The 25,590-nt window shown below is 47.9% G+C and overlaps 2 protein-coding genes across 8 annotated transcripts in view; both read left to right on the forward strand.

Moving 5' to 3' along the window:
• The first annotated feature begins 4,003 nt into the window (after positions 1-4,003).
• Positions 4,004-25,590, forward strand: part of HRH1 (histamine receptor H1) — a 52,643-nt gene continuing 31,056 nt past the window's right edge. The window contains exon 1 of the mRNA XM_079933869.1: positions 4,004-4,118. The gene's annotated coding sequence lies outside the window, so the exon portion shown is untranslated. The remainder of the gene's footprint in view (positions 4,119-25,590) is intronic.
• ATG7 (autophagy related 7) overlaps positions 4,007-25,590 on the forward strand; it is a 300,602-nt gene continuing 279,018 nt past the window's right edge. For all 7 annotated transcript variants that reach the window (XR_013830150.1, XR_013830151.1, XR_013830152.1 and 4 more), the window contains exon 1: positions 4,007-4,118. The gene's annotated coding sequence lies outside the window, so the exon portion shown is untranslated. The remainder of the gene's footprint in view (positions 4,119-25,590) is intronic.

The raw sequence follows: 25,590 nt of genomic DNA on the forward strand, positions 1-25,590 counted from the left end.
TGGCTGGGGCCAAGCCTGGGGGTGACTCACACTGTAGGGTGGGCAGGACTCTGCCTGAGATGCCCGCCTGCTCTGCTGCCTCCCCACCCACCCCTTTTCTGCCTTTTCCTCAGAGCACTTCCTTCATGTATCTCTTGTCTCTGGGTCTGCTTCGGGGAACCTGAATTAAGACAGTGACTTGGGCAGGTCCCTGCACATTTCAGAGCCTTGGTTTTCTCATCTGTAACTTGGGGTTAGTCGTGTATACTCCTTAGGCTTGTTGGCAGGATTAGATAAAATAGTATGCAAAGTGCCTGGCGTGGGGCAAGTAGTGAGTGCACAGTTCCTCTTAGTGATCCCTCTTTTCGGAAAGTCAGCCAGAGGGTCATTGGCCTGGGAATGGGAGGCCTGACTCTTGTTCTAAAATCGCTGATCATCCTTTAGTAAATATCTTTGCCTCCCTAAGCCTCAGTTTCTTTCTTTTTCTTTCTTTCTTTTTCTTTTCTTTTCTTTCTTTCTTTCTTTCTTTCTTTCTTTCTTTCTTTCTTTCTTTCTTTCTTTCTTTCTTTCTTTCTTTCTTTCTCTTTCTCTCTTTCTCTCTTTCTTTCTCTCTTTCTTTCTTTCTTTTTCTTTCAGCAGCTTTATTAAGATGTAATTTAGACAGTGTGCAATTCACCCATTTAAAGTAAACAATTCAGGAGTTTCCAGTATGTTCACAGAGATGTACTACCATCATTACAATCTAATTTTAGAACATTTTCATCACCCCAGAAAGAAAGCCCCTACCCATTACAGTTACTCCCCATTTCCTCCCACCCCAACCCAAACCCATGACAACCACTGATCTACTTTCTGTGTCTACCGATTTCCCTATTCTGGACATTTCATATAAGTGTAGTCATATAGTGTGTGGTCTTTGATGATGGCTGGCTTCTTTCACTCAGCATGATGTTTTCAAGGTTCATCCATGTTGTATCATGTGTCAGTACTTCATTCCTTTTCATGGTTGAATAATATTCCACTGTATGGACATACCACATGTTGTTTATCCATTCATCTGTTGATGGACGTTTGGGTTGTTTCCATTTTTTGGCTATTGTTAATAGTGCTGCTCTGAACAGGTTTTTGTACGGACAAACGTTTTTATTTCTCTCAGACATATATGTATATATTTAAGAGTAGAATTTCTGTGTTATACGGTAACTGCATTTTTAACTTTTTGAGGGGTTGCCTGTTTTCCAAAGAGGCTGCACCATTTTACAATCTCATCAGCATGTTTGAAGTTTCCAATTTCTCCACATCTTCGACAGCACCTGTTATTGTCTTTCTGATTGTCGCCATCCTGGTGGGTGTGAAGTGATATCTCACTGTGGTTTTAATTTGCATTTCCCTGATAGCTAATGACGTTGAGCATCTTTTCAGGTGCTTATTGGCCATTTATATATCTTTTTTGGAGAAATGTCCATTCAGAGTCTTTGCTTATTTTATAATTGGGTTAAATGTATTTTTATTGTTGATTTGCATGAGTTCTTTATATTTTCTGGATATTTTTCCCTTATCAGCTACATGAGGCCTCAGTTCCTTTGTTTGTGACTTGCTGTGTTCCTCAAATTAGGCACAGAGTATGTAAGGTGCCTGACACATCCTGGGTAGCTGTTAGCTGTTATCATTACTGGAACATTCTTTTAATTCACAGGGCCAGATAAGCCTCTAGGTATTATCTGATCTGACTCTCCCCTCTATCTACCCATTTCACAGATGAAGCAACTCAGGCCAGAGAGAGGTTACTTCTTTCTCTTGGCTTCAGAAATGGCTTAAAGCAGATCTGGGATGGAGCCCTGACCATATGGGCAGGTCATCTCCTCTCCTTCCACCTCAGTGGTTTCATTTGCAAAACAGATGTGAGGGAGGGGGTTACAGCTAGCTGGCCCTGAGCATCTCATGTGTGCAAGGGCTGTCTGAAAAATGTAATCTCACTCAGTCCTCCCAACTTCACTAAGTCGTAGGTGTTCCTACCTGCCCATTTCACAGATGTGGAAACCGATACTCAGAGAAGTGAAGTCCCTTGCCCAGGGGCTCATGTCTAGGAAGTGACAGCATCAGGATTCAGTCCCAGGATTTTCCAACACCAACACCTGTCCTCTCTTCTGCTGTGCCTCCTGGGGAGCACTTTTCCCTTTTTCTTCATTTTCTGATATTTATTGTGGTTATATCATAAACTTTCTAATAACCACAGAGGAAACCTGAGGAAAAAGAGAATGCTTTTATCACTTCTTAGATCTCCTTACCTGATACTTTCAAATGCATCCAGGCCTAGCTGAGTCCCACCTTTATAAAGGGATGACCTGGGGAGGCCAGAAGTTTAACCATCTCCAAGGCCAACCCCAGCCTAGATTGTGCTGAGTTTGGGGGCAAAGATCCATTGGGCCTCTCCTTCTAGAAGTCAGGCAAATCTGCTTCCTCACTGGGGGTGGAGGTGGGGTCTCTTGGGGCGGGTGCTCTGTTTCTTTCTCTTCTGTATCACCAGTGCCCAGCACTGTAAACCATCATAGCTGGTTCTCAGGCAGCACGTGGTGAATGATAACAGTTGGTCAGAGTTGCCTTCTGCTGATTAAGTCTTACCTGTGGTCAGCCCCGGACTTTCCACCTCCAACTGACATGTTAATATAATGAAAGCAAATAGTTATATAAAATTTACTATATCTGATTGGCACTATTCTAAGTCCTTTACATATATTAACTCAGTTAATCTTCACACAACCTATAAGATAGATATTACTGTTACTCCCATTTTACAGATGAAGAACCTGAAACAGAGAGGTTAAGTCACTTGTCTGAAATTGCACAGCTCAGAAGTAATAGAGGCAGAATCTGAACACAAGCGGTCTGGCTCCATGCTCTTTACCACTGAATGTTTTGCTCCCTTTCTTAAAAACTGCCAGTGAAACACAACCTGCCCTCCCTCCCTCGTGTCTTGAAAGGAGGCTCCCTTTCTCTCAGGCAGGCATGGGAGAAAAGCCTCTCTCACCATGTCAGGCATTAACAGTAGGAGGGGAGGAAGCACTTTGCTAAGGTGCTCAGATAATGATTTCCAAGCACAAGGGAGAGAGAGAATCACTCATTATGACAGGCTAACTGGGTGCGGGCTTTGTCCCTGGGGCTTCTGGCTTTATTTTTCCATGGTGTTTAGAGTTTTTCTTAAAATGAATGATATTCATAAAAGAAAAAAAAAAACCTGCCGATAGCTGCCCATTGGATGGCAGGTCCCAAATACACATCCTTCAATAAAAAACTAGGGGGCTCTAGGTCTATCCACACCTCTACAAATGACCCAATTTTGTTCTTTTTTTTGGCTGAGTAATATTCCATTGAATGTATGTACCACATCTTCTTTATCCATTCATCTGTCAGTGGGTATTTAGGTTGCTTCCATGACCTGGCTATCGTAAATAGTACTGCAGTGAACATGGGGGTGCACATGTCTTTTTGAATTATGTTTTTTTCTGGGTATATGCCCAGTAGTGGGATTGCTGTGTCATATGGTAATTCTATTTTTAGTTTTTTTGTTTGTTTTTAACACGTTTATTGGAGTATAATTGCTTTACCATGGTGTGCTAGTTTCTGCTTTATAACAAAGTGAATCAGCTATACAGATGAACCGGTTTGCAAGGCAGAAATAGAGACACAGATGTAGAGACCAGATGTATGGACACCAAGGGGGGAAAGCAGGGCGGGGGAGTCATGGTGGTGGTGGGATGAATTGGGATATTGGGATTGACATATATATGCTAATATGTATAAGATAGATAACTAATAAGAACCTGTTGTATAAAAAATAAATAAATTAAATTTAAAAAAGGAGGGGGCTGTGAAAAAAATGCAAGTGCTTGGATGCTAGGGCTGCAATTTGGATTCAGAAGGTCTGAGGAGAGGCCTAGAAATGGGTATTTCTAACGAGCTTCCCTGGAAATTCTAAGGTCCGCCAGAGAGGGCAGGAGCCTGGAACATAGCACTGGAGCCCAGGAACCTCCATTTTCAGCCACTGAGGAATAAAACTCCTGCTCACCATTGACAATGGAAGCATGATTCAAGTTCCGTCCTACAAGTTGCCTCCTCTGGGAAGCCTGCCCTGATTCAAAGTAGGTAATCACTTCTTCCCTGACCTCCCACAGCCCTTTGTATACCCATTAGACTTGACATCATAGAATAGCTATTGTATTTGGTCCTTTGGAACAAGAATTGTGTCTTATCTGCCTCTGTACACCCAGCACCTATTCCGTTGCCAAATATAAAGTTGGTGCTCAATGAATGTTTGTTGAACAGATGACTCAGCAGTCCACTGCAGCCCCTGTTCGGAGCGTATCGTGGTCAGGCTTTCAGGCTGAAAAGACCTGATTTCTAACTTTGCCACTTGCTGTCGTTTTGACTTTGGGCCGCTCATGTGCTCCATCTGAGTCTCAGTTTGCTCATCTGGAAAATGGGAATAATATTAATCCCTCCCTCTCGGAGGAGCTCAGCTGATATAGGCAAACAGTGCAATGGTGCTTAAACCCGAGGTGTGGTGCTGGTATGTGTGGGAGCAGGTGGCCTGGGGGCTGTGTTGTTCCTGTTCTGGAATGTGGGTGCTCCGAGAGATGTTGTTCACATGACTTCTGGGTTCTGGGCCTGCTTTTCCCTGGGCTCACAGCACTTGGTGAGGGCGGGTGGAAGTTCCAAAAAGAAGCAGGTGACGGTTCTGGGGAACAGCACCGCTGGCTCTTGGATGTTGTGTGGAAGACTCAACCTCCAACCACCTTCCCAGCGTTCCCACTCTGCCCAGCTTCCCTTCCTTTCCTGCCCACCTTGCAGGGCTCTTCAAGGGTTCCTGGGCCCCTGCCAAGCAGGATGGGGCCCTACGCTGAGCCCTTTACACCTCAGTGGCTCTGAGGTCAGAGTTGATTCCGCCCCCCTCTCTTTGGAGGTCCTGGCCTTGCAAGTCCTGTGTCCTTGGGGTGTGGACAGCCAGACCTTTAGACTGATGAACCGGCTGTCAGAAAGCTGCATAGCTCAGGCCCTGCTAAATCGTAGCCCAAGTGATGGGCGTTATTGGCCTCAGAAGGAGGGGGAGCGGCTCTGCCATGGTGCAGTGTCCTCTGTCATCCTAGCTGGGGCTTTTTACTGTGGCATCTTTGTCCAGCATCAGATGATTGCATCCTCGAAACGTGACATCAGTGTTATTATTACTATTACCGTTTTGCAGTTGGGAAACTGAGGCTCTAAGAGAGGAGCTGACTTACCCAAGGGCAAACCACTTCACTCTCGAGAAAGCTGGAGTCCAGCTCGGAGCTGGCAGAGGCCACTCACTGCCTCTGAGCGAGTGAAGGGGAGGGAAAGGCTGTGTGTTATGCTTGTTTCTCTCCCTGCTTTGGAGGATCAGGATCTGGGACCTCTCTGACTTTCCCTAACCCACCCTAGAGTTAGGAGACCACCCAGTTATGGGAGGTGAAGTAGCACAGGCTGGGAGACCTGGTTCTGGCCTCACCTACCCCACTAGGGTGCTTTGGTTTAGTGTGATCATGTATAAAAGTGGCTCTAGAATAAATAGGCAGACAGTTACACAGAACAGAAGAGAGTCCAGAAATAATAAGGTGACATGGAAAATCTCTGGAGAAAAGATAGATTACTCAATAAAGGGTGTTGGAACAATTGGAGAACCACCTGGATGCAGCTCACTCCTTTCACCAGAATTAACTCCAGATGGATCATGTACATTTTTTTAAAAGCTTAAATACAACTACCTGAAGAAATAAGAGATTTTGAAAATAATCTCAAAGTGGGGAAGGCCTTCCTAAGTATAATGTATAATCAACAATATACCAAATTTTTGGTAAATTCTAATACCTAAATATTTTAAATGTCTTCATAACAATACTATAAGCAAAGTCAAAAGACAGATGAGTTACTTGGAAAAAATAGTGACAAACAGATATCCCAGACCTGAGCTAATTTTCTTAATATATAAAGAGTCCCTACCAATCAATAAAAAAAAAAGATCTAACCTCACAGGAAAAAAGTGGTGAAAGAAAGAGAACAGAAAAGGAAATACAAATGGCATTTAAACATGTGAAATGATATTCAACTTCCCTTATTATAAGTGTAAATTAAACTACAATGAGGTATAATTATATCAGATTGGCAGAAATTTTAAAGTTAGACAAGACATCCTGTTGTCAAGGTTGTGCAGAAACAGACACCCTCATAAATTTCAAATGCTGCACAAATACTACAGCCTCTGTGGAGATTACTTTGGATCTTACAAATTTTTAAATGCACAAATCCTTTGACCCAGCAATTCCACTTCTAGAAGTCCATTCTACAGACAAACTTGCACATGTGTGAAGTGCTGATTGTATGAGGAGAGTCTGAAGGGACAAAAGCTTGGAAACAGCCATAAATAGCCACCTCTAGGGCACTGGCTAAATAAATGGTCATCTATCCATATATGGCTTACTGTGCATCTATGGAAAAGAATGAAGCCAGCCCATATAAACTGATATAGAATGCTTCCCCAGGACCATTTGTTTAAAAGAAAGGAAGGCATGAGTAAGAGAGGAGAAAAGAAAGAAAGGGAGGAAGCAGGAAGCGAAGAGCATACGATGCATATGCGTGTGTGCACTTAGCCTGGCCCTGGAAGGGCACACAGGATACTAGTGACAGATGCTCTGGGAATAAGATCTGAGTGGCTGGGGGATAGGGCTTGTTTCTTAACTCTATTTTCTTAGTATCATTTTTTTCTAACCCTGTTCATAAATTTAGTTATCACATGTCCAAATAAATAAATAACAAAACAACACACAAACACCTGACACATAAGAGGTATTTAATATCTGTGTGTATATATACACACACCACATCTTCTTTATCCATTCATCTGTCCATGGACATTTATGTTGCTTCTACGTCCTGGCTATTGTAAATAGTGCTGCAATTAACATTGGGGTGCATGTGTCTTTTTGAATTATGGTTTTCTCAGGGTATATGCCCAGTAGTGGGATGGCTGGGTCATATGGTAATTCTACTTTTAGATTTTTAAGGAACCTCCATGCTGTTCTCCATAGTGACTGTATCAATTTACATTCCCACCAACAGTGCAAGAGGGTTCCCTTTTCTCCACACCCTCTCCAGCATTTACTGTTTGTAGATCATTTGATGATGGCCATTCTGACCGGTGTGAGGCGATACCTCACGGTAGTGTTGATTTGCATTTCTCTAATAATTAGCAGAGCAGGAATAGAGATGCAGACGTAGAGAACAGACGTGTGGACGCAGAGGGGGAAGGGGAGGGTGGGCTGAATTGGGAGATTAGGTTTGACATAAATACACTACCGTGTGTTAAATAGATAGCTAGTGGGAACCTGAGGTATAGCACAGAGAGCTCAGCTAGATGCTCTGTGATGACCTAGATGGGTGGGAGGGGGATATGTGGCAGGGAGGTCCAAGATGGAGGGGATATATATATACACATATAGCTGATTCACTTTGTTGTACAGCAGAAACTAACACAACATTGTAAAGCAATTACACTCCAATAAGAAAAAAAAAAAGAACATGGTTTGAAAGGTGTCTGATGTTGGAACATTAGTAGTAATAATGATGATGTTGTTGTTGTTTAAGGTTTTTCTGGGCATCCCGCAGGCTTGGTCTGCTTGTCCTGAAATTCTTCCCCTATGGGCTTCAATTTTATCATCTGTAAAGTGGGCCCATCTGGGTCTAATGTGGGTGATTCCTGACCCTGCAGGTCTGGAAGGCTTCCTCGTTTTCAACAGGAGCTGCCCAACTCCTCTCCCCCCGCCCCCTATTTACTGGAGGCCCCTCAGGTCTCTGCAATTTCAGAACTGCCTTCTTCCCAAACCTCAGAGTAAGGTGAGGATGGAGGGGACCCAAAGGCCTGGAATAACCCAACCTCAAGGTCATTACTGTGAGCCCTGCTTGCTACTGATAACAACGCTATCTTTTTCTCTGCTGATTAAAGTGCTAACAGATTTCAGTAAATCAAAAGTTTTTAATCTTCTGTGACACAAACATAGATGTTTTTAAATGGATACAGGGGAATCCTAAGAAACTAGGAAGGTGCATTTGGAAAGTCAACTGAAAATGTGTCTTTCAAGTATTTTTTCTCTTAACTACAAAGGTTATATAACAGAATTGCAAAACATTTTGAAACATAAAAGGAAAAAAAGAATGTCTTCAGAAATCCCAACCCTTAAATACAGCCCCTACTGTAACTGTTATTTTTATCTGGTTGTTAACATGGGACATGGTACTCATTTAGTTTTATAGCTGCTCTTTTCCATTTAACGTGTCATGAGTGTTTTCCCACAATGCTTCTGTATCCTCAAATTGTAACAACTACATAATAGCCCATCAACTACTTGTGCCTTTACTGATTTAATATTTCCCTGTCGCTGGACATGTAGATTTCATCTCAGTTTTCCTATTATAAAAATATGTGATACAAAGGTTTCCTGCATATAATATAGAAAATGGTTTTTTAAAGGGGCCTCAGGACAAGTCAGAAAAGAGATATAAATGGCCGGAAAACATTTGGAGGGAAAATATCTAACTTCATTGATAAAATTAGGATACCTATGAAATATCACTTGTTTAATTGCATCAAATTAACATTCAGATTTGAAAATGACAGTATCCAGTGTCAGTGAGAATATAGTGAAAGCATGAAGGTACTATAGGTTTTATGAAGAGCAATGGAGTATATACATATCAACGACCTTAAAAGCATTCATACCTTTAGACCCTGTGATTCCACTTGTGGAAATTTACCTAAAGAAATAACCAGATATATGCACAAATATTTATATATAAGAATGTGCACTGCAATTCTATTTATATAGTAAAAAATTAGAAACACCTTCAAATGTTGAGATGTAAGTTATAGGTGTAAATTACGGTAAATCTGTGTTATGGAATTTTTATGGAGCTGTTAAAGATCATGTTTTTGAAGAATCCGTAATGCCACAGTGTCATGAGGATGCAGAGCCAAACAGTCAAAATACTGTTCTCCTAATTTTAGAAGAGATTCACGTTATACATTTTACTTATGTAACGTTGTATATACCTGTATACACACACGCATAAACATATACACACATAGAATGTTATTTATATAATTTATGCATAGAGAAAAGGCTGGCAAGAAACGCCCCGAAATATACATCAAAATGTTAACTTTGGGGGAATGGGATTAGGAATAATTAAGAGTATTTTAATTTTCTTTTTATACCTTTTTTCAATTTTCTGTAGTAATTCTTTTCCTATTAGAGTAAAACAATGCATATTTTTTAAAAGCCTGATCATATGAAGACTAATGAGATTATCAGATCAAATAGGATTGTGTAATCATAATCTCATGAAGTCCTCTGACTGACAGCCATTAGGAGTTGCAAATGCTAGGGCCACGGGCTTCAGCCAGACAATAGACGAAGCTGATTGGGTTGGTCTGCTCACATTTCATGGATAATTTTGTCTTTCCTGCTTCTCTTGAAAACAATCAAGAGATCTGCCAATACCGGGCCCACGTTCCCACTTGGCAAGCGGGGCCGGAGCTGAGAGGCAGCTGGCCCATTTGACTGCAGCAGGCACTCGAGCTGTCCACAGCCCTCCCCCGTTCACTGGCCTCCACCAACCCTGTTGTCCACGCCTAGCCTGCTGGCATAGGAAGTCCTCGTGACCCCTGCTCGCCCTACTCCTCTGCTTGGAGGTCAGGTTCACGGCTTAGTTACCTGCACGTTCCTAGCCCTCCTCTTAGGCTGCTCTGCGTGCTTGTTAAATGAGTTTACAGGTGAGTAAAGGGATGCCCAGAGAAGAGTGGTGTGTTGTCCAAGGTGACCCAGTGACGTGGTGGCAGAGCCAGGACCAGAGTACATCTCTGAGCCCAGAAGAGGACATGGTGACAGGCCATTCCTTCCGTGGAAAAGGATCTTTCCTGAGCTCCACTTTCTCCACCCAGGGTAAGGGGGGTGATCAGCAGCCACTCTCAGGAATTCTCTTGGGTAGATGTATCCGTGTGTCATGACCCACAATAGTTTCAATGAATGTAGGGCAGGAAGGAAGACTTTGCAGAATGCAAGGGTTTGGGAAGAAGGGGAAAGTATGGAAGGGACACTGGTCTACCCTTGACTCATCTGGGACTCATGGGCAAGCCATACTGCCTCCTTGCTCTGATTTCCGTGCCATGAACCACCCACCCACCCCCATGTCACTCAAGGGTCATGAGAAGGGCTGGAAGTATTGTTAAGAAATGCAAACTTCTTGTCATCTTATCCTTGGCAGTCCCATCTGCTCTTCTCTTTTTTCCTCTTCCAAGTGTAAACTCATGGCCTAGACATGACCTGGGGTTTTGCCTTAATTCGAAGGGCATTGGCAAACTTCCTCAAAATGAACATTATTTATAAAACTTCTGAAATACTTGTTTCAGTGATAAACTGCAGGATGAGAATAAGCATCTGATTAAAGGGGAGGAAAAAAGAGAGAAAATTCTTTTGGCTAGAAAATTATTACATCATCAGAGAAGGCTTCTTTTTGACTTGTGCCTTCATTTCTCTAATAAGCCTGGCACTGTGCTAAGCACTGTGGGAGAACCAAAGGTGAACAAAATTTGGCTCCATATCACATAAAGAGTAACGCTCATCTAATACTCCATGCACTCCCCAACATCTCCCAGCCCCTGGCAGCCAATCAGGGCCAGTAACTAGTTCAAACCAGTCAAGTCCACAGCACTTAACTGGCTGTTGGAGACCCTCCGGCACTCACTTCCGCTGTGGTGTTGATCAACAGTGTTTCAGATGATGAAGCTTCATCCTCTTCATCCTGGCTTCCTGAGTCACCACGTGGAGCAGAATGCCCTGCTGACCAGGACGGGCCATTTGCTTTGTTATACCTCTGAGATTTGGGTGTGAATTTGTTTCTGCAGCATAACCTAGCCTAGGCTGACTAATACAGTCCCTACTCTCAGTAATAAGGGCTACCGTTTATTGAATGCCTACTGTATGCCCAAGAACGTAACTTGTTTTATTTCATTTAATCCTCACTGCAGCCCTGTGAGAGCTATTATCATCTCCATTTCTCAGATGAGGAGCAGTTCAGGGAGTCTTGCCCAGTGTCATGCAGCTAGTAAGTTGCAGAATCAGGATTCAGCCTCAGGTCTGTCTGACTTCAAGGTTGCTGTTTCCTCGTAAACTAGTTTCAAGTTCAAGAGACCTTAAACAAGAAAATGTATTCTGCAGGCGAAGGTTGGAGGCTGGGGGAGTGGGACGAAGGGGAAGTCCTTAGTTTTCCATGAGGAGGAACATCGAGGTTCAAGATCCCCAATCAGAACACTGGTGTTTTGGAGACAGAAATGCCATTTTAAACGTTGTTTATGTGTTGCATGTGTAGAAGCCATTAATATCTGTCAGACGCATCCCTGCTGTTTGCTTCCACCAGCAAGAAGAATTCCAAATATAAGCTGTTTGCTGTTTCATAAGTATTTTAACCCAGAAACAAAGCCAAAGTTGTAAAAACATTAGAACAGGAAGGGACCTCCTGTGAGAGGCCCTCACTTTTTGCGTGGAGGAGGGTGAAGCCCAGAGATGGGAAGTCTCCCGTTTCAGATCACACAGCGCGCTCCTGGCAGCCCTCTCAGCTGTGCCTCACACACTGAGCGTTGGCAGGAGCCCACGGAGGAAGATGCTTGTCTGCTCTGTAAGATCCTAATGCTTCTTGAAGGCAGGAGTGGCATCGGACTCATCCACTCGTCCCCGTCCCTTCATGCACACATTTGCCAAAATCTGAGTATTCTCACATCAGTTATCCCTTTTGAACTTCACAGGAACCCTCTGAGTGAGCGAAGCAGGTCTTGTCCCCATTGTACCAATGAGGAAGTCTCAGCGAGGTGGAGTGAATTGTCCAAGGTCACACAGCTCTGTTTAACTGCAACCCAGATCTCTTTACTCTCAGATAAACCTGTGATCCTTCCAAATCCAGAAGACAAGTTCCTGTCCTAGACCAGCCCAGCGGTGACGGGCATGGCTCTGCATTCACAACCCAGCCGTTTGATCCTTCTGTGACTCAGTTTACTCATCTGTAAAATTAGGAAGGTAATAGTACCTCAGGAAGAATCAAGTAAGCTAACACGTACGACGGCCTTAGAGTGGCTCTGGGGACACAGTGCTCGGTCCGCATCAGCCGGGACCCTGATGAGATCCCGGGCAGCGCTGGATGGATCGTTTGGCACTTCTCAGGGACCTTAGGGGTCCATGAAGTGTAGCAGTTTGTTGTTTTGCTGAGACAGAAGTTAATGGCTCACATGGAATGGTATGATGATGATCATTTAAACACACACCGCTTTGTGGAAAGTGGCCACTCAAGGAGTGAGAATGGTGCAAATCCAGGTGGCTGGATGAGAGTTGGGCAGGAAGCCTGTGCCTCTAGAATGTGTGTAGGGAGGAAGTCAGGAGTCTCTCTGGTGCCTCGTGAAGAGACTTTGGGAAACTCTTACGGATGTTGGTAGAAGGGTGTCCTCCAGGTGGTACTTAGCCAGGGGCCCAGGAACACCCACTTGTGCCCTGCAAGTCCCAAGAGAGCATATAAGCGCCCAGAGCACGCTGAGCAGAGTGGCATTCTGCAGCTGTGGCTCCGGCAACCCACCCGAGCCCCAGATGAGCATGACGGGACCAGACCGGAAGGCCTCTGCCCGCTTCCCTGGTCCTCACTTGGACCTGAACTCTTCCCGTCCCAATAGTGAGAAGAGACCCGGCCATCACATGCAGCGCCAAGGCCAGGCTGACCCAGGCTGGTTACCTCAGGCCTCCTGGGGGCAGCGCAGTGGGCCAACCACATGGAAGAAAGAGCTAGTCTTGAAGTTCGTTGGTTTGGTAGGAGTTGTCCAAGCACAAATGCAAATAGATACATAGCGTACCCGTATTGGTTGGGATAAAATGGGCCAGGCCCCAAATCTGGGGTCTTTTCTGAAAGACACTTGTGTTTTCTAGGGGAGAGAGAGAATGATGTATTGTTAAGGGTGATGCGGCGCAGTTAGGGAATCTGGCACCTGAAGGCAAGCAGACCTATGTTCAGATCGCAACCTTGGCACTTTCTAGTTGTGTGCGTTTGGACAAGGGGTCTAATTTCTCCAAGCCTCCATGTATCAACCCTAAAATAGGAATGAGAAGTCCTACCTGCTTGTTGTAAGGATTAGAGATGACGTAGGTACTTGTGAAATGGTGGCTGTCGCGTCGGGGCCCCTGGTCTGTACCAGGCTGTATGCAGATGCTTGCCTGCTCTTCATCTCAGTGTTCTGCACAGTTCACAGCCTTGGCCTTCCTCGTATACTAACCGCACTATTGTTTACTTACTTTCTAAGTCAGTTCACTTTTTTTTGCCAGTATATAACATTTTTTATTTTAGAAAATTAGGTAGCAAACATTTTGTACTCATAAGCTACATGATGGAATCCCCCAGTCATTTATTTTTTAATTTTGTTGAAGTCTAGTTGATTTACAATGTTGTGTTAATTTCTGCTGTTCAGCAAAGTGACGCAGTTATACATATATGCATTCTTTTTCCTATTCTTTTCCGCTATGGTTTATCACAGGATATTGAATGTAGTTCCCGGTGCTATAACACTAAGAGCTTGCTGTTCATCCTCAACTCACTTTTTAATTTAAGCCCCATCCTGAGCAATCGTAGCCATGAAATTATGGGCTTGATGTGCTTTTTTTCCCAACATGCCTTAAAATATATGCATAGCCATTAAAACAATAATTTTCTTTGTGTGAGACAAAGAAGAAAAGAATCACTGTGCCCTCCAACATTAATCTGCACGGCACACTTTGGGACACCCCAGATGTCCATGTTTAATCCTCAAGATGTCCTGTCAAGAGAAGTACCCCCTGTTTGAGATAAAGAAATGGATCTCCCGATTAACCAGACATCACCTTGGTAGCTTTCAGAGGTCAGTCTGACATTTCTTCAAGACATTTTCTTCTTAAGAGGGATCTTTCAGATCCTGAATCTCCGAGCCTGTCACCAAAAAGAGCAAAACACTGTAGCGAGTGGTTCCTGGACCCTGCAGATTCCTGCAAGGTGGTGGTTCTTTTTGAAAAGATTCAAATGCATCTCCGTCCCTTGTAAATCAAACCCAAACCTCCAATGTGAGGGGAAACCATAAACAGCTTTGAACGGGGCTGGCTGGACAGGGCTGGAGGTGACCTTCGAAGCTGGGGACCATGTTTAGGCATATCTGCCATGTGGTCCCTCGACAGCCTGCCCCACACCCTCCACTCCTGGGTTGGCTGGAAATCCTGTCCACCTCAGCGCAGTGGGTGGGAATGACCGCCTGTGTCCCTGCCGGAGCTCAGGAATCTGCATGCATTCCTCAGAACGTAGTGACTTTACCATGGCCTTGCCTCAAATTATGGGGTGTTTGGAGACTAATCCCGGGGCGCTGCTACAGCGTGTGTGGTGCTCTCGCACCTTTGAAATCCTCAGCGCAGGCGTGCTGCTGAGTTCGCTAGGACTCTCTGGGTTGCAAGGAACAGAAACTGCCTCAACCGAGGAACTCCTCATAAGGATACAGAGGCATCGCAAGGAAATCAGGGCAGGCTGGCAGAGGAGCCTCAGGAAGGGCTGGAGCCGTGGCCGAAATGGAGCAGAAGCCCCCTGTCCTTCCCTGCAAGCCCCCTCTCTCCAAGTCACTTCCTGGTTGTCTGATTCGCTCCTGTGTGTCTGAACAGACGGACTGTCCAGCTTCCAGCATCCATGGGGCAGAAGGTGGCCATCCATAGCTTTAGAGTCTTGTGCCGCCCAGAGAGAGACTGCAGTGCCGTCTCCATCAGGCCTGATCCCTCCCGCACTCCCAGGGAAGGAGCCACAGCCTCTGGCCCCTCAGCCCATCCTCCTCCCTACAGCCAGAGTGATGTTTTCAAAATGCAAATGTGATTATATTCTTCCTTCCCAATAAGACACTCCAGGGGCCCCTCGCACTCTTAGATGAAGGCGAAACTCTTCATGAAGTCCTGCGTGGTCGGGCCCTGCTTGACTCTCCAGCCTCATCCTTCACTCCCTCTGCCCAGCCTCACTGGGGTCCCCTGGATCCTCAGCCAGGCCTTTGCTGTGCTGTCCTCTCCTCTCCCTGCCTGCAGCCTCCCCGGCCAGGTCACGCTCCCTATTCCAGACACTCATGACCTTTGTCACAGATGCACGTTTACATTTCACAGACGCACGTATTGAGTCTTTGATTTTTACGTGTCTACCCCCATGCAGCTGCTCACTCCTCCAGGATGGAGACGTGTCTGTTTACTCCCCTAGTGTGCAGGAGGTACACCTCAGAAACAGCAGTGCTGAGGCTTCAACCCAATCGCCTCATCTCCCCGAGCCTTTCAGAGTATCTGAACTTCAAACCCGTGTCGTAGGTTTGAGATGCTGCCCTTTTGGAAACTGCATATGATGCTGTCATAGGGAATTATATTCCACATCACCAGGAGCCATTCAGCTACTCCAAGTGTGGTCCACGGACCAGCGGCATCGGCATCACTGGCGAGCTGGTTAAAAATGCAGAATCTCAGACTCGACCCCAGCCCTACTCGTTGGGAATCTGTATTTTCACGAGTGATTCACGTGCAATTAAAGTTTCAGAAGCACTGGGTTAGGACACACTTTGTATACGTTCCTATAACCTCCCTTGATTTCTTTCCATTTCTCACTGCTTCTTCAGTGTTGGGCTTCTCTTCTACACTGTGAGCTTCCTGAAGGCTGGGACCCTGGAAGACCTCAGGGCCAGGTACATGTTCTCGCATATACAGGCAAAGATACTTTTCCCTAAAATCAGCCCCCAGGAAAGGTCCACACAAGGCCTTTCATATTACAGGATGCTCTATGAATTATTTTGTTTTGAACAAAACAAAATAATGTGTCTGGGAAAGGCACATTATCTGAAAATGACCTCAATGCTAGTTTGGATGTTTTTAGCGGTCACGCAGTGGATGCCATAAAAAATAGGTAAAGAAATGCGACCCGATTTAGTTGTCATTTCTGTTCTGTGTGGCTTCACAGCTGTAACTGCTGGGTGTTGCTGTACGCGGGCCCTTTGAAGATCATCTTCAGAAGTGTGTGCTTATGCTGTGGGGTCGCAACCTGCATCCACAGAATTAATTTAGAGAAACAAGACTGCTCACTGAAGGCTGCCCTCCTGTCTGCACAGCCTCTAACACCACAGCGTTCGCTCTTAGGGACAGAGCAAGGAGGACCACGTTTGGAGGCTGTGACTGGAAAGTCCTTGCTCTGCCTTTACAGACTGGTGAGTGCAGGCGAGTTTTCAACTTCAGCCTTCATTCCGTGCCTGGAAAATGGGGATGCTGCTCTCTGAGGCCACTTGTCTTTCGGCATCATTTATTCCAGTGTGTGGCTGAAGCGTCAGTTGTCCAGCTACCCCCCAGGACCCTCAGTCACTACCCTCCTTCACTACCTGTAGCCTCTTATATCTAAAGCACGGGAGCAAAGCTGTAGGTCATAAGAGCTGCAGTTGGTCCTCTGTGCCCTCACGCCTCCTGTTCCTGCACGCCCTCCACCTTGCACACCCTCCACCTTGCACGCCCACAGTGCTTGCTCACTGCTCTCTCCACAAAGTCCCCCCCAAACCAGCCTCCATTCCCCACCCTCACTTTCCGAGTCCCCACGCTCCAGACATTTCTCTTTCTGATCTAATTCCCATTTTGTCAGGGCCCTACTGCCAGAATTTTATTTAATGAAGGAACTGGATGACAAAAGTATATGAATGACTTGAAGGCCCATCTCTTATTATGATAACAGTTGCCGCTCTGTACTGGACACCTGGTTTTGCCTGGCTTCTGGGTTGGATATGCAGGTGGCTGGCAGTGCTGTTCTCTGGGGTGGAGAAGAGGAAAGTGGGGCTTCCTACCAAGATGGCTGACTGAGCTTTCAATGGAGATGCCACCCCTGGGCCCACCCCTAATGGTTGTGGAGCCCAAGGCAAGAAAGAGTACAAATGGTCTAGGAGTGGCTGCAGTCATGGGTTTTGGGGGCGTGGGGTGGGAACTGAGGTTGTGTGGGGCCAAATTGTAAGGGGTCTTTCATGTCAAAGACAGAGTTTGTCCTGTGGGACATGGCGAGCCGGTGAGGAGTGAAACAGGATGTTGGAATGATCTGATGGCATCTTAGGACAGTCCCTCTCATAGCAACATTGAGAAAGGATCAGAGAGGGCAAGACTGGAGGAGGGCAGCCCAGTTAGGAGAGGGACATAGCATTCCTGCCACCTGAACCAAGGCAGTGACATGAAATGAAAGGGGATTAATGTGTAAGAACTCTCCAAGGCAGAAGCGGGATGGTGAGGAAAGAGGATGACTTCCTGCTTTACAGGTGTGTGGCTGGTACGGTCCTGGGTGCCCCAGGAGGCGGCTGGGAAATGCCAGGCATGAGGTGCCACTCCAAGGGGAGTAGTCCAGGAGGCGTTTGGGTGTGTGGGCCTGGGCTTGGCAGATCTGGGCAGATTCGGGGGTTGAGGCAGGGTTACAGAAGACTAGAGCTGCTGTCCAGATGAGAGATGATGGTGAACCAGCCCAGAAGCAGTGGCAAAATGATCTAGCAGAGTGGATAGAGTTGAGAAGCATTTAGGAGGTAAGATGGGCAGCACTCGGTGATGGTTGGGACGTGGAAGATGAGATGGGGGTGAAAATCAAAGTTGACTCCCTGTTTTCCAGATGCCACAGCATCTGAGAGGAGGGCAGTGCAGTCCATGGGACAAGAAGCAGTTTTGGGGGAGAGATGATGGCTTAGTTTGGACGTAAGGAGTTTATTAGGGAGGTGAGTGGGAAAGGAGGATACTGATGAAAGGTGTTAACGCACGGATTACTTCTGTGGGCAGTGGAGCCTCAGCCCTCCTGGGGACCTGCTGAGACCCTGTGGGCCACGCCTGAAACTGCTTGGGCATCACTCCTGAGGGGATGGTTAACTCACCAGCACTTGCAGCCTGCTCCGTGGCGGGGGGTGGGGAGAGAACGTCCGCAGGAGGAGAGCCCCTGTCAGAATACACAGCTATCTCAGAGGAGACCAAGGAGTCCGCTAGGTTTGCGACAGGTGATGAGACAGCTCCGGTGGGTTGAGTCCCAGGCATCTGAGACTTCCAGCTCGAGATGTCCCCAAGCAGATGGTGGTGACACTGTAGTAGCCACCAAGGAGCCCTGGATGCTGTGCCCTGGAAGGATGGGTGTTCATGCTTGTTTAGGGCCCTTGGGTGTCCATGGTCTGGTCAGACCCGCCGTGCATACTCATCTCCCCTCCCTGGGCTGGCTGCAGAGCCCATGCTTCAGCCCTCAGTTCCCTTCCCGAAGAATAGGCCTTGGCTGTTTCTGCACCTCTGCCCTCCCTCCTTCTGTATCGAGAGCACCACTTGTCAACAGTTCCGAGAAATGGGGCTCATTTAGCAAAGAGGAAGCTGGGGGCCTGGGAGAAGATAGGTCCATTCGAGGATAATCTGCAGATCGAAAGACAAGAGTGCCGGGTTGGGGTGGGGAGCGCATGGCACTGGCGACGCCACGTGGGTTTCCAGGAGTCGGAGGAGAGGCTTCTGCAGAGCAGAGGGTGAGCGAATGAGCGAAAGACGAGGAGTTGGTGCCAGGCCCCTGTCTCTGCTGCATCCTCTTAGCCACAGACCAGGCAGGGTGTTGAACGGGTCTGCATTTCTGTTTCTTTATATTTGCAGTGGGATAACATGCCTAGGCCAGCATGATCTTACAGAAATATACGCAAGCCACAAATGTAATTGTAAATATCTAGTAGCCACATTCTAAAAAGTAACGAGCAGCAAGTACCATTCATTTCGCTAATACGTTTTATCTTCAGTATATCCCAAATATTACCATTTCCGCATGCAACCAACGTAAACAGTTTTGAATGACTCTTCAGTATATCCCAAATATTACCATTTCCGCATGCAACCAACGTAAACAATTTTGAATGACATACTTTACGTGGAGGTGGTTGGAGGGACTAATTCTTCAGACTCTAGTGTGTACTTTACACTTACAGCAGATCTCAGTTCAGACCCACCACATGCAAGAACTCACCAGTCACCTGTGGCTGGTGGCCACATGTCCTGTGGTGCAAGCCCAGGCCGCCTGCACTGGAGAGCCACAGTGGGGAGTTCAGCCCCCACCCACCTCTGCTGGTCAGATCTTCATTGTAGGGTCCAAGCCTCATAGTAAGATAATTATGATACTGGAGGATTTACACTGTGGTGTGAGCTTTATAGGCAAGGTCTTATTTGAGCCTCACACCCACCCTGTGAGATATGTACCGTTATCCCTATTCTACAGGTGAAACGGTTCAGGCACTGAAAGTTTCAGCAGCTCGCCTATAGTCCTGTTTCCTATTAGTGGTGACTCCAGGATTCCAGTGCAGATCTCTTTGACTCAGGTCTTGTGTTCATCCATGAAACATACTGCCAGCCCCAGGAGACACACATTCTCATTCACCTCAGGGCCTTTGCACGTGCTTTTCCCTCTGCCTTCAGTGCCCCCGCCCTGCCTAGCTAATTCCCACTTTTCCTTCAGGTCATGGTTTGGACTATGCCTCCTCCAGGAGGCCTTCCCCACATACATCCTCCCTATCTTGGGCAGGGTGAGCCACCTCCCCAGCGTCCCTGGTGTCCCTCTTCTCTGGCCATAGCACTCATCGTGCCATGTTGTAATTGCCTGTTTACCTATCTGTTCGCCTCCTGTCTGTCTGGCCCATCACAGTCCTCCCAGCATAGCACAGAGCCTGGCACGTGGTAGGGACCCAGGCATATCTGTCACATGCTGTTAGGGATCCAAGATGCTGCCTGGCTGAAGACGTACACAGTTGACCACCACTGTTGGTTCTGTTACAGATGTTCCCCAGATAAGGAACCTTAGGAACAGTCACTGTGCTTGATATGTGTAATAGTCACAGCTGGCAGCCATTCCCCTGTTTCCTGGCAAAGAGAACCCTCATTTTGTTTGGGTAACTACCCGTCAGGGAAGGTGATCCTGTTTTTAGCTCAGCCAGTGCTGGGAAATCTACCCCCATTGCTGGTGATTCACTCAGTAGTGGACTTAAGGCATGAGGAAAGTTAGTGGGGCTGGGATCTAGGTGTTTCTAGAAAAGATCTCCTTGATCTTAGGGAAGAAACTCAAAGGGCAGGATGTTGTCATGTCTGGGTGTGACCTCCAGGTATCGGCAGCCATCTTGTGACCAAGAGGTGATCTGCTCTGAGGACATTCCTGACAGACACTGAGGATGGCAGAGCCAAAAGGTGGAAAAGGAGTCCTTGATGACGTCCTTGAGGAGCTGAATTACCAACCCTGGAGCTGCCCTAACTTGGGATTTCTCGTTAGAGGGAGGATACATTTCCTTATTACTACAGCCAAGTGAGTTGGGGTTTTCTATTCCTTTTAGCCTAAATCATCCCAACAACTACACTGTGGTGGAGAGATAGTACAGTCTGAGACCTGGTGGAGAACAGAGCAGGGATGTGGGCTCCAGCTCCGGCATTGACGGCCTGGGACCTCTTTGCGCAAAGCTCGGATGCCACTTCTCTACAAAGCCTTCCCAGAGGCCCACCAGAAGGTGGGACCTCCCTCCTCTGGGTTCATCTGTCTGTGTGTCTCTGTGACCCCTGCTTGCGTCTTCTCTCCCTGCGGCTCATGGGCTCTCCGAGAGTGGGGCTTGTGCGTTTGTCATTTCTGTATCCCCATGGTTGTACCTTGTACATAGTAGGTGCTTGAAAAATCATTGGGCTAATTAAGTGGAAGGATGAGTACATTAATATTGCTACTTCCTAACTCATAAGAGAGAAGATATTTCCCCTAAGCATTCCGTCTGGCTGACAGATGAGTAATCGTTTCCTGGCTCTGAGGCTCAGCTGCTTCATTTGTAAGATGGGAAAGTTAGACTAGATCTTCAGCTCAAAGAGACTCCATGACTTGATAGCGTTATACAGTGAGGGACTGCTGTGTGCCAGGCTGTGCGATACAGGGAATTAGACACATTCCCGTCTGTCAAGATGCTCAGGGTCTAGGGTGGAGGTTCTTTACCTTTAAGGGGGGAACAGACCCCTTTGGTGGCCTCTTCCCAGAAAACTGCTCCTGCCCTCAGAATTCCATGGACGGTTGTAGGGGATCCATTCAACTAGAAAAAGGCATGCCGAGGCCCACCCCTGCCTTCCAGCACTGTCTGAGCTGGAACAGGGGCAACAAAGGAAGAATACCATCCTTCCAGAGGGGCCCTCTGGGCAGAAGGGGAGGCAGCATCTCCACTTCCAGAGGTGCGGACAGAGGCAAGCCCTGGTGACTCCAGGAGAGGGACTGGAGCTCCCCAGGAGTTCAGGGGAAGGCCCTGCTGCTGGTGTAGGAGTTCGACAGGTGCTCAGAGGGAGGAAGGCGCACACCCCAAGGTGGGGAAGGCGCCTCGTATTACGGAATTGTGCCCCAGAACAAAGCGGGACAGGAGACTGGGGAGGTGGGCAGGGGAGGGGTGGAATTCCACATGGGAGAGGAGCCCAGGGGACGGGGCTGGATACAGGGTGCTTCGGGGTGTGCCAAGAGTGGAGAGCAGGGTGGGAAATCTCGACAGAGGTTTGTAAGGACCTAACATCAGACGCGGGCTTCCAGAAACCAGACTGAAAAATCAGCGCAACCTCAGGCTCTGTTGGTCAAGGGTCGTTGAGAGGGAACTGCCCCCCTGAGAGGGAACCACCCGGGGAGGAAAGCTCCCCTATCCGGGCTTTGTTCTGAGCCCGCTGAGCTGCGCGCAGGTAGCTTGGCCAGCTCGGAAAAATAAAAGCTTTGTGTGGTCACGTGGCGGCTCTTAACGCGGGACCCCTGGACCCAGCCTCCAGGGGCTGTTGTTAACATTTCAGGAAGTTCAGGGAAATCATTTACCTGCTGCCCAGGCCTCCGTTTTTGCCGGGATTGCCTCGACATGGCGTCTCCGCACGGCACCCTCACACGGGGTGGGTGCCGGGTGGATGGGACAGGATGTCTTCGAGTAATTCAAAGCTAGGAAAGTGGAGTCTCCCTTAATACATTTACTTTCGTGGTGGATGAAATTATTTCACGCAGGAAAGATTAAAAGAAGCCTTTGTTTGGCAACCAATTAACTAGATCATTTCTAAGGTTCCTTCCAGCTTTTAGCATCCCGACCCTTTGCGGTGTTGGACCCCGGGCTCCCCGCCCACCTCCATCCAGGGCCAGGCTGGTCTTTGAGCTAGTTACACTCCTGCTTCTGCCTCTTCCTTAGTCAAAAGGAATGGGGAGATGGGGAGGTTGTCTGTCGAGGGCCTGTTGACCTCGATGTGCCAAAAATCATTTAATCATTTCACAATACCATGAGGGGGGTGGGATCACGATTCCCATTTGACAGATGCATTCACTGAGGCTCCGTGAGATGTGCACATTCATCCATTAGACAGATAGGAATTAAGGACCTGGTATACGATGGGTCCTGAGGTGGGAGCTGGAGGTACAACAGAGAACAGAGTAAAAGTGTTCCGTACACTCCTGTCTAGGAGGGGAGAGAGGGCCCTGATGAAATCACCCCACAGATAAATGGTGTTAGGAGAATTTAGTCTGGGCTAGGAAGAGCTTCCTGAAGGAGGTGATGTTTGAGCCAAGATTGGAAGCACGAGTAGGTATTAACCAGGCAGAGGGATGGGCCCTTGGCAAGCAGAGGGAATAGCACTTACAGAGCCCTTGAGACAAGAAGAAGCTTAGAGTTTTCCAAGGACTAAGAGGTGTGTGTGGCGAGGGCGTGATGTAAGGTGCCGCGCAGTGAGTCGTTGAAGAGGTAGGCGGGGATCAGCTCCAGACAGCGTCGTAGGCCTTGAGTGCATAGAGAGGACACAGAGAAAGAGAACCCACTGTGTGCCAGGCTGGCATATGTGTGATCTCCTCTGCTCCCCCAAGCCACCCATCCCATTTCCACATGGGAGAACTGAGGCTCAGAGAGGGCAGGTGACTGCGGGTCACGCCGCTCGTCAGAGGCAGAGCCAGCCTTCCCTGATCCACAGCCTGGGCCCTCCTCAGCTCCCCAGCTCAGGCCTGGACCCACCAGCAGCCAGCCCTCCCTCCCAGTACCTCAACCCTCCTTTTCCAGTGGGAGATTTCCTGCAGGGAGAGCCCAGCCGGGCTCTGCTCGGCCCCACCTTTTGGCTTCTGGTCTGTCTCTGTGGCATCCTTGCTTGGAATAAGAGAAAGAAACTTGGGGTCTGGTAACTGTATTCCGCTGAGCCTAATTAAGATGCAGATTTGTACAGTTAACGAAGAAGGCAATTCGGAGGCAATTTCGCCGGTGACACGGGACTCGGTGCATCTCTGCTTGGTTGGCAGGTCTGAGGATAGGGGAAGTGTATGCGCCGACACCCACCAAGCTGCATCTGGCTGGGCTCCAGGGGTAAAGTTTTCCTGCCGGAGCAAGATAACCCACCTCAGGAAGAACACATTGTGCAGAAACTGTTCGGATCACGTGACCCCTGATGTAGGGAGCACCAAGTTTCGGGCTCCTGCCACCTTCCTCCCCTCTGGGCCCCATGACCCCCACCTGCAGGCTCTGCCCTGCCCTGGCCTCTTGATGTGGGCAAGGAGGGGTTGAAGCAGTTCCCTGGAACCAGACTACCTGGGTTCAAATCCCAGCTCTACCACTCCTTGGCTGTGTGTCTTTGGGCAAGTTTCTTAACCTCTCTGGGCTTCAGTTTCCTCTTCCATGAAATGAGACACTGATAGCATCACCTGATAAGGCTGCTGTGAAGATGAAATGAGGTAGTGCCTGGAAAGCACTTGGCAAGCACCTGGCCCATGAATGTTGGACGTTTTCATTAGCTCTGCCAGTTCCCCAGATTCCGTATGGGTAGTTCTACCCACAAAGCCTAGGCTAACAGAGTTCTCATTGCTGCTGTCAGAGGCCCACTGTCTTAGAGTTAGACTTTCTTCAGGTCCTGGAGGCCCCATCCTTGTGGTCCATCTGGCTGTGAAGCTGGGGTGCACCCAATACCTGCCCTTTTGCATGGATGGCCACCTGTCGGTTGGCTGTTTTCCCATTTTAGATGTCAGAATTGGCCTGCTAACCTGCACTTACCTGTGGCACCCGACCCCACTCCCTCCCACCACCACCTCTATGGCCCCTCTACCTGTGGCCAGATGTATTTATTTATAAATGTTATTCCACTGACATCATCATTATTAGAGCTGATATTTTTGGAGTGTTCCCTGTGTCGAGCTCTTTACCTTTAATTATGTTATTGCATCCCCACCACAATTTACAGATGTAGAAACTGAGGCTCAGCGAGTGACTTGCCCAAGGTCACACAGCTGGTACAGGGTAGAACTGGAGCTCAAACCATGTCTGTCTGACTCCTAACCTCATTCGTAAGCCCTCTAGTCAAGCTGCTCTTCAAGTCCCAAGTGCCTGCTGTGTGCCAGGCCCTGTGCCCTGCGCCTGGGGCAGAGAGACAGCTGTCTTTATCCTCACGGAGCACAAAGACTTGAAGGAGGGGACAGACAATGACAGAGCAGGGTGGAAGTGTGGTGGTGGAGGGGACTCGGGAGTGGCGTGTGCGGGGCCGTGGAGAGGACCTTAGTCTTCCTAGGGAGGAGTCAAGAAAAGAAGGGGGGCTTCCCTGGTGGCGCAGTGGTTGAGAGTCCGCCTGCCGATGCAGGGGACGTGGGTTCATGCCCCGGTACGGGAGGATCCCACATGCCACGGAGTGGCTGGGCCCGTGAGCCATGGGCACTGAGCCTGTGCGTCCAGAGCCTGCGCTCTGCAATGGGAGAGGCCACAACAGTGAGAAGCCGGAGTACCGCAAAAAAAAAAAAAAAGAAAAAAGGAAAGAAGGGATCTCAGAGGAGAGAACACTGGGCCTGAGGGTTGAAGAAGAGTGGAAGTCTCTGGAGGTTTGCAGTGGAAAGGGTGTGACTGGAGGAAGGAGCGGCAGGTGCAGTGGCATTGAGGTGTGAGGTACTGGGGTGCGTTGCAGTTTAGGGGCCAGGGATCACCAGTGGGCAGGGAGCAGCAGTGGGAGGGAGAGGCAGGAAAGGTAGGTAGAGGCCAGGTCATGCTGAGCGTCAAAGGCCAGGCTAAGTCAGAACTGACTAGAGGTAGGGAGTGGTGGCCTGGAGTCTGAGCTTCTCCACTTACCTGCTGTGTGACCTTGGACAAGACCCTTTACCTCTCTGAGTCTTGGTTTCTTCATCTATAAAATGGAGGAGGACTAATCAAAAGGCCTCTCTCCTAGGGTAGTTGTGAGGAGATGCACAAAAACAGAGCACAGTCTCTACGGAGTGCACCGTTAATCAGCACAAAGCGCTTCCTCTTGCTGGCCAGGCGAGGGGTGGGGGGAGTGCATCAGGAGCCCCTGCGTGAGAGCTGGGCACTGTGAAGAAGAATCAAGCAGGCTAAGAGGTTAGATATGACACGAGAGAGGGCTTGGGGAGGAGAATTATTTAGACCAAACCGACAAGGAAGGTGGCATCCGAGCAGAGATCTGAACGAGGTGGAGTGCACCATGGGAAGGTTTTAATTAGCAGTTTTGCGCCCAAAGCAGG

This window comes from Stenella coeruleoalba (genome assembly GCF_951394435.1).
Source record: "Stenella coeruleoalba genome assembly, chromosome: 10".
In the NCBI taxonomy this organism is placed as follows: Eukaryota; Metazoa; Chordata; class Mammalia; order Artiodactyla; family Delphinidae; genus Stenella; species Stenella coeruleoalba.